Genomic DNA, 7,597 nt, shown 5'->3' with positions numbered 1-7,597 from the left:
TTTTTAAGTCTTTACAAACGATATCGTGGTCATGACTATCGATTGTCTACTTGACTTTTTACCATTTCATTCGAAGTATCCAACCTCAGCGTGTCATAGCGGACAAAACTCATCTTCGTAACCTCTATACGCTTAGGGTGACATTCAACTGTGAATAATTAAACTTTCATTCCTTCGTACGTTAATATTTTGCGACACACGATGAGCTTTGCCATTAAAAATTCAACCGAGTTAAGTTAATCGATCTCGAACCTTTTCTTAATTAGCAGATATATCAATGATTCTGGTTTTGGTACAAAATTCAACTATCTTACTAATCCGAGCCGATAGAGTTTTTAGCGTAAACGACTGAAAGGATCTAGATGAAATTTAACAGAGATGTAGAGCATAGTCAAGAAGAACACATAGGCTATTATTTACTTTTGTTTTATTAATTCCACGCGGGCGAAGATGCGGAAGAAAGCTAGTTATTCATAATCAAATATTTTTACTTCATTAAAAATTACTTTATCAATTTCTTCTCCAACTATCTTTGTCACTTTTTATGTTTTTCCGGACGCATAATTTCCTTAAAAAGGTGTGTGCAAAAAGTGCACATGCAAAGACCTTGACATTATTTTATTAACACAATTATGCATTAATTTTTGTCGAAACCCACATTACAGTTCGTTCGGATAAAACAAAAAAATAATTTAAAAAAAATAATAGTTTTGTTTACTTATGTTAAATGTTTGTTGCTTTCAAAGCTTATTTTATGACTTTATTATTTATTATTAAAGACATGTTTAGAGTGCAGTGTTAAAATCGCGTAAAAAGTGTCCATAACAACAAAAAGTCTAAAAACTACTAAAAAACGTTATAGAAATATGTTATTCCAAGTTCACATCGACTTTTCCCTTGATAGCGCAGTGTCTTGAGCAGTGATATGGGAAGGAAACATTTATGATCAAGGCAGATTCGGCACAGAATCAAATATGCAGATGATATTGGTTGCTGGGGGGTAAGTTGTTTATACGAGTATACTCTGAATAAATTATGTTATCAAATAGTACGTGCCGCGATTGTTCAAAAATCATTACACTATTTTTAAACTAAAGTTAATGTTAGTGTTTCTAATAAACTAAAGTTAATTAGAAACACTGAAAAAAATAAAAAACCTTTCCATAATTTATTAATTCCAGAACCTCCTTTACATTATACGCCAAAGATATCAATCTTGTTTAAAAAGACGAGCTAAATATGATATTTTGCGATGCTATTTAGTTCTAAGCGAAAAATCTTTTTAGTTCGTTCAAAAAGATGGTAACGTCCTTTGAAAAATTCAGCACTGAATAGCCCTCAGTGAAAAATTAATTCCAAGTAGCAGACTTTAATCACAGTTTCTAACTAATCGATATTCACTAATACTCCACTACTATTCATACAAATTTATTAATAGTTATGATCCAACACCTGGTATCAGATTCACAGCGGTGCCTTTTAAAGGATATGTTTTACGAAAATGTATTCTCATATAGAATGCCGTGGTTATCGTGGATATTGATAAATTTTAAATTTTTGTTTTTATTCTATTGCCAATTTAAAAATCAATTGGAACAATCGGCTTTTGTATATACGAGTGAGTATGTATTCTGTGAAGAGCAGAGAGCACATCTTGTAGTAAATATTCTTATCTATGTGTTACATTTCACTTTTGAAATCGCTTAATCAACATGATTTACTTGTTGTACCATTTTAACATGCTTATGTAGATACTACGTACGTACTTGTTATTAGAATTTATGTGGTTTTTATTTATCATTTTGCGACTGAAATATCGTTCAGCAACAAGCCGTTTTTGGCAAGTCGTAATCGCGAAACATCTGTTTTCAACTTTGAACCATGTTCTAACTTCGATTTATTCGATTCGATCCGCATTTAGAAACATCGTTGTGTTTGTGTTTGTGTAAACACAAACACAACGATGTTTCTAAATGCGGTTTAAAAATAAGAGTACAATTGTTTATGTGTATGTACTTGAGTACAGCGTTTAGAGTCGCGAAGCAACCTCTTTGGATTCTAATGACCCCTTAACCTCCATGACGCTGGGACTCATCTGTATGTAATTAAAAAGAAGTTACATTACTATTTTAAATAGGTCATGGGTTTTTAAGTTTTTTTTTTTTAATCCTACACAGACCGAAAAGTAGTAATATTGTACTCGTATATGTTACGAAAGTTTGGAACCGTATCGTAGGAAACCGCACAAACAAATACACGATGGGTGCATCGACCCCATTGTCATTGTCTAGGCTCATAACGCCACTTGCCAAGTATTGTCTTTGCCAATTCGGGTTGACCCATCAAACCAGCAACTCAGTCGAGTCTAGACCTAGGCCGAGGTTACGCGATGTTAATTTTACGAAACTACGAAAACAACCAAGCTTCAGATGTAGGAATATTTTTTATAGATGTCTTCAGTGATCAGGATTTATCTTTTTTATAGATTAAAACCTGTACAAAAATGTTAGATGTATTTTCCTAGTTAGTTAGTTACGAAAAATTGACAATTATATCAGTAAAGTAGATTTTGGACCATACAGAACATGGAGTAACTGAAATATGTCCAGTAAACCCTATATTGGACTTACTACGTCAACGACCTTTTGGTATATACCAGGAGTATCCGAGCTCCTAGATAGTCCGAGTCAATAATAATATTCGAAATATGAAATTTTTCGAGAGCCGCAATTATTGCATGTAAGCAAAATATGCAAAACAGAAATGTTTATTACAACGTTTCACTTAGTATTTCAGATTTATGTTAATTACATAAAATACGTTATGAAAAACACACAAAAGGATGATTTTTTTTTATGTAGGCTCAGGATATTTTATACTTGTTCTATACCTATTTCATTAACTAATCATTAATCGCGTCAATCACCTTTTTTACAGCTTTGAATCCTGTAAAATAATATTATATTATGTGTATTTACAGGTTTTTTGTGGCTTTTAAAATAAGTTTTTTGTAGAATTCCTCCATTAAATATAGCGACACCTAGCGGCGTTTGCGTGAAACACGACGATTCACAGCTTGGAACGAGCGCATTTGGACACAACAGTGCAAGTTTCACTGCGGGTACTAGATGGCGCTGTAAACGAAAACGAAACGAACCATTAAATTGAGTTTCACCAGTACGAAATAGGTGTCGCGACACATATGCCGTTCGAAATTGGCTACATCCAGCTCAAGTTTACTAAAGTTTTACGGAACATGCGAAGATACAACTTATATACTATTGCTGAGACTTTTATATCGGTGTCGTCGACAGATTTTTGAAAGTATAGGTGTAGCAGAAAATCTTTGAAAAATTAAGTATGTAACAATTTGTTAGGAAACATTTTTATCATAATGCGGATTTTTGTTTCGGTTATTGAAGCTTTTAAATTAAATTCCTTTGTTCTACTTAAAGCGAGTAAGAATTTAAGAAAACAATAAAAACAAAAAATCAACAATCGCTATATAAACTAGAAATTATCACACGACAAATTTTGTAAACATTACCTGTATTGTCTACTTCTGTATTTAGGTTAATGTCTAAAGGCTAAATCCGTTCATTCTCTACTTCTGCACCAGTTTTTATTTGTTTTTATTTTTTTTTCTTCAATTTAACAAGAAACTTACATGTTATATTACGTTATAATATTTGTGAACAATTTGTCACTGTTAAACTTAAATCAGAGGAGAGCATAGCGAGAAAACTAGCAACGGACGACTAATCTTCGTCATCTATCATTTTCATCCGCTGTCTGTCGAAATATTGCCATCAAATATACAATCACAGTGTTATTATATCATGTAGAAATTAAAAATATGCTAAATCAATTGTACATTATTTCTAGCTGTTCCCATGCGACTTCATCCACATAAAATTATGAAAATTTTATTTTATTGCATACATGTGTTAAGTTATCACTTGCAAATGTCAAAATGATATGACAAAGCATGGCAACCTTGCTCCCTTAATGTTGTTAGCAACTTATGGTCTCTTTCCCACATTATTTTATCCAAAATTTTTACCCCCTAAGCTTAATTGGTGTGAAAATGTATAGCCTAAAACGTGACGTAAGTGTAGCGCTTTTTATTGAAATAAAGGATTATTCAAAACTATGCTGTAATTATTGACACCTTACACAACAAAGAAGTGTGTGTTTACGCTTTATTATAATAGTATAGATATAGATTAATTTTATACAAAACAATTAACGACACTAACTCCTCTTTTTTTAATGTTTATTAATTTTACTTTTATATCTTTATTTTTAGATATGGACGTTGTATAGTTAGGACGTAAAAGGATGCGAAGTATGGAGCCCATCATTTGGACGCATTCTGTTTTCCTTCCTTCCATAAGCTACGACAACAAATGACCAGGACATCAATTTTATTAACTCGCCCGTATAGGATCTGTTTAGTCAAAATTAATGTTCAATAAGTTAACTTTGGCTAATAGATTCTTTATGTGAGAGTTGAATACTTCACAACTGCAGAAAATTTGCAGAGCACCTTTAATATTGGTACATATGAAAGTCCACGACCGTATGGACATATGTTTAACTGTCACCTGATATAGACCGCATGAGACTAGAAGAAGAGGAAGATCTCTTTCCCTCACGACTAACTCGTGACCTAAATTACATCCACATCATGAACAACGCACACATCCAAATGGAAACAATTAACAAAAATTTTTGTTACAATTGTAATTGTTATATACTTCTTGATAAAGTTCAAATAAAAACTAGCTCTTGGATCTAAGTGACGACCATTTTGATGTATTGTTTGTTATATCTAAAATGTAATCATCGTGTACTCGAATACAATTTTTTTTCTAACCGTTTATGTTTTGATGTTAATAACTAGATGTCATACCATGGGTTTTATTTATTCCTTACCGTTTTCAGTAACTAACAATTATAAATCATTAAGATTTTGTTAATTGCCTTAAGTTTTTAGTGAAAAACCATCCATTAATAATATTGTGATTTGTTTGGTAGTCAAGGTAATTTTGTACAGCTGTTTCGGTGGAAACTGACAGTTATTGATTTTTCACTAATTTATATTATATATTAACTCAGTGAAATATGTCATTAGTTTTATTGTATTATTATGTGAAGAAATAAACATTCAAATACATGATGATGTTTTTTTTATATTCATTTAAAGTTTTTGATTTTTTTTCAGATTGTTGATTTATATAATATTATATTATTATGCATCTATTTCTTTACTTTACATATAAAATTTATTTATTTATATATATTTATATATTTTTACTAATTTTCTTTTTTTTTGTTTCAGGTAAGTTGACACTGCCTCTAATCTCTGATTGTCTAGCGTCACTGTCTTGCACTTCAAAGGGTAAATAAGGCATCTTCAAGGTAAGTTTTAGTTAAGTTAAAAGGAAGCTAACTTCAAAATCAATGTTACTAAAAAAACTATAAAAATTGACATATTCGACTATGATGCTTACGATATGTTTAAAAAACATTTCTTATTTTTTTATAAATATACTTAAACTTTTTTCTTTACTGTAGATTTTAATATAATAGCAAGCTACCTAGTCACTCACGACAACAAAAACCTTTCGGGCAGCGTATGTATTATAAATGTTAGCACAAAAGATCTTTTTTGTGTTTCTTATAAAATTCTTTGGCTTTCGTTGAAGTGGAAACGACGCCGGTTTACGTAACGTGGACGTATTTGAAGCCGGCAACTTTAAGAATGATGAATATACAAATTCTCACACTATCTAATCTTTTAAACTTCCAACTAATTCTGAATAAATGTTAATTTCTAATTTTCTTTATTGTTTTATAAATCACGAGCTGCTGATCGCGACTTGTCCCCGTGAAATTAAAGAAATAATAAAAAATATAGTCTATGTTACTCACAGAAAAAATACCTTTCTAACGATGAAAGAATTTTTAAAATCTTTTCAGAAATTTTTGAGTTATTTCAATACATACAAAAATACAAATCTTTCCTTTTTATAATAATAGTATAGATTACAGTAACTTTAATACGTAAAGGGAACCGTTGCAGAATGATCAAGTAAACATTAAAAAACTAAATAAAAGAATCCCACGGGGACCGTAACTATTCCCGGGATAAAATGTAGCCTATGTGTTCTTCCAGCCTGTGCCATATTTCATGGAGAACCGTTGAGCCGTTTAAGCTACAAACGCTAACAAACATCCATCCATCGTAACTTTCGCATTTATAATATTTGTAATCATATACACAGTATCATTGTCGAAATCTACACAGTAAATTGTAACTAATTGAAAGAAATTAAAAAATATTGCAATGTATTAAATTGAATTTATTTAAACTCATCATTCCTGTTGGATTTACTTTACAGATACTAAAAATTGCATCGTAAATCTACACATTTATATAGAAGCTACTTCTATTTACTATTTACTATTTTAGACAATTGTAAGTAACTTAAACATGTATAAGAAACGCTTGATTTCATTTATTAAGAACTAGCTGTTGCTCGCGACTTCGCTCGCTTTAAATTAAAACGTAGTAAGAAATATAGCCCATGTTTCTCACAGATAAATTACCTTTCTAATGGTGAAAGAATTTTTGAAATCGAACCGGTAGTTTTTACATGAATCGAATACATACAAAAATCCAAAAAATGCAAAATTTTCCTCTTTGTAATATAAGTATAGATTTATATTTAACATTTCCCTAAAACGGTTGCACCACTGCTATGCGGTTGTGACAAAATAATTGAATTTAGTTTCGCTTCCGAACAACGGCTATTTATGGATGCTTTAGAATAACATAGTGACAGCTCGGTTGGATTTAATTATTAAACATTTCACACTGAATTTCGGTTAGTATTAATTATATTTATTCAATACAAATCTATCTCCAAGCCGAGCAACTGTACTCAGTGATTACTATTAATGGTGACAAATTTGACGTGAACCGGTACAAGTAAATCAGAATTGACAATTTTATTATAACCCAGTTGTTGCATGTGATTTTATCCACTTAAAATTGCAAATTATTTTAAAATACTGCCACTATTACTAACTGATAATGTAGCTTATGAATTGTAAAGAATTTTTGAATTGGCCCATTAGTTTTCGAGTTATTTCAATACATACAAAAATCAAATTAAAAATAGAAATAGTCCATTTTTTAAATTTTAATCTAGAAGTCTATATATCATAATTCTCTTTAAAAGCGTTTGGAGGAAAAACACATCAATTGAATTTTACATTAAAATATAACTGTCAAAAATATTGCATTAGGCACAATGCGTTATTTCAAAAATCTGCATATACGAATGGATACACAGTCATTTAGTGCTTGTCACTCAATATCGAGGGAAATAGCTTCGAAAATGTTACCGTCACTTCCCTTCGACTTCCCGATCATTCGAGGTCACGCAAACCGGCCGTTAATGCGGTTTCAGATGGCAAGAATTCCAATGCCTTGCCAATGCCTTAGATTGTTGAGTTGCCGAAATTTAAACGAGCCGAGCATCTTGTTTACGCTACCTATTGCTTACACAATTAATAACTAAATATA

General features: G+C 31.1%; 1 protein-coding gene across 1 annotated transcript in view; it reads left to right on the top strand.

Annotated features, from left to right (window-relative positions):
• The first annotated feature begins 796 nt into the window (after window positions 1-796).
• The window catches only part of LOC106108401 (potassium voltage-gated channel protein Shaker), a 105,767-nt gene continuing 98,966 nt past the window's right edge, over window positions 797-7,597 (top strand). Inside the window, exon 1 of the transcript XR_001225936.1 lies at window positions 797-1,000. The gene's annotated coding sequence lies outside the window, so the exon portion shown is untranslated. The remainder of the gene's footprint in view (window positions 1,001-7,597) is intronic.

This window comes from Papilio polytes, unplaced genomic scaffold, assembly GCF_000836215.1.
Source record: "Papilio polytes unplaced genomic scaffold, Ppol_1.0 DF821544.1, whole genome shotgun sequence".
Taxonomy (NCBI): Eukaryota; Metazoa; Arthropoda; class Insecta; order Lepidoptera; family Papilionidae; genus Papilio; species Papilio polytes.
The sequence above is the reverse complement of the archived record's forward strand: the minus strand, read 5'-3'. Positions and strand labels throughout refer to the sequence as shown.